The following is a 2,401-nucleotide window of genomic DNA, read 5'->3' as shown; positions in this document are numbered from 1 at the left end:
GATAATCTGAGTTAAATCTTGTTACAACTGTCACCGCCAAGGCAATTATGGAAACTAAACTGAATCAGATTGGCCAATGCAGTGTTCTGTATGTTTGTCTGGGATGGGTGTCCTCCTCTACATAATGTGGGCATGGCTTAGAAAAAAAGCAACCCATGCTACCAATTTGCACTAACTATAGACTCCACACACTAGCTGAATGGAGGGGCTTGGTACAGATTTTCTGGGCAGAGGTTATATGAACTAATCCAAATGTTTCTACAGTATAGTTAACAGTAGGTAACTAAAGTGATTTTTTTAATGAGAGTCTTAAGTTTTTCAGGTAAGAAAAGATTTAAAAAGTAATCAGAGTATACATTAATATAATATACATATATTATATAAAGTAATGAAAACTGAAAGTCAGGTTCCCCCCTTCTCCCCAGTTTGTACTTTATACTAGCTGGGGAAAACATGTAGTTTACAGCTTTAGTTCTAGATTACACTGTTACCACTTTTGCTGGTATAACTGTACTAAAAATCCTCAGAACAGATAAAGAAAGCTTATAACAGCAAAAATGTATTTTTGCTAGGATAATTATTCTGTAGCTCTGCTTAAAGTCCTATTCTTTATTGATAAAGATGCATTTTAGTTACTTGTGTAGCACATTTTGTTTCATCATTACCTGAAGTGCCCAGAGCAACTTATTTGTATGTATATTCTAGGTGCATCTACACATGGCCATATGGTGCCTTTGTTACGGAGCTGTCATTTAATACTTCCTTTTGGAAGATAAAGATAAAGATAGTGTAGTAACAGTCCACACTGCACTTTGTTGGCTGCACATTATTATTTTTGGCTGCTACGCAGCCATGACAATGTACTATAACCAAGGAATGTGCTGCTATGGTAAGGTAGTGGTGGCATCATGATTTTTGCTAACAGACACTACAACGCCATAGCGTCTTGTGTAGGTGTGCCCACTATTCCTCATTCCTCATGAGATCTTGGTGCAAACTATGTGACTAGGTACTCTAATTAACATCATTGTGATGTTATTCTTGAGGGACCATGTTCCCTACTCCTAATCTTCAGAGTAGTTAAACTAGGAGAAGGCAAAGGCTTCATGGGATAAAAATAGGCCCCTCTTGCGACCAACTGGCCTAATACCACATTTTATGGTTAGCTGACTATAGGCAAAAGAAAATGAGTTGAAATTTAGAATTTCTATTCCAAAATTTAAAAAAGAAATCTGATTCAAACAAAATTTAGAATTTTCTAAATATACTTCAGAAAGTAAATTCTGGGGAAAATGTAAATGTTTTAAACACTGGTTAACCAAATAAATGGTTATTTGGTTAATCAGTGTTTGTCTTTTTTGGTGGGGGGGGGGGTTTGAACAGTGAGCCAAAAAAAACATTTTCACATCTCAAAAAATAATTATATACAGCAAGGTGCACACAGACTGGTTTCCTGGGGTCTCCTCCAAAATGTTCCCCCTGCAACCCATGCTCCTTCCTCCAACCTCAGTTGACGACAACATTTTTCCTTTTAGCATTTATTGGTGGTGGTGAGGTGTCTTTCAAAATAATTTTCTGACTTGCTGACAGCTAGATGTTACGAATACATAATTCACCATAGGGACACAGCTTTTATTGTCAATTCATTGTGACCTGTTAGACCTCATAGTCTTTCAAATAAGATCATCTTTGAACCAGTTTCTCAATCCTAATTTGCATTATTACTTTGCTGGGGGATTTGTTTTCAGTTTGTTGGTATCTTCATTCTGCTGGATGCATCACATTGATCACCTATGTTGCTCACAAACCTTGTTTTTCTGACTCTCCTGAATCTGACTGGCTGCTAGTAAGGGTCTTTCTAAACCCTCTAATTTTATCTCCATTGCTGTCCTGAATCTCTAGTTACCACCTCTGACCTGTGTTCCATTGCAGCTTGAACTATTGCCTTTTGCTGTTTCTTTGTATAGCTGTTTGATGGTTGGACCCAGATATGTTCAGCTGTTCATAGTGATTCCACGTGTTCGAATGTAGCTGGCTACCTGCTCAGCTTGCTGTTCTCTGAACAGTTTGTGTGTCCTGCTTGTCATTTGGCCATGAGTGCCATGGAAGTTTGTTCCTCAAGGGAAGAAGAGTCTTGGTTTTCCAACCTATCAATCCTTGACTGCCAAAAATAATGTAGTATCTTCCCCAGTCAAAGCTGTCCTCGGTTACTATATTGTCCCTCACAGATTGTATTATGAGTGTCCAGCATTGCCAGTTAAGGATCATCTGGACATAAGGCTGTTGTCTATCTTCAGTACCAATTCTGGTTCCAATTGATTTATGTTACCCTGGAATAAACCTCTTTTGCCCATATTCCTCTTTGGCATTGAATCACTTCAATTCCAGCTCAGTATACAAC

Source organism: Crocodylus porosus, unplaced genomic scaffold (genome assembly GCF_001723895.1).
Source record: "Crocodylus porosus isolate Cpor-Errol unplaced genomic scaffold, CroPor_comp1, whole genome shotgun sequence".
Lineage (NCBI taxonomy): Eukaryota > Metazoa > Chordata > Crocodylia > Crocodylidae > Crocodylus > Crocodylus porosus.
This window is presented reverse-complemented; position numbering follows the sequence as displayed.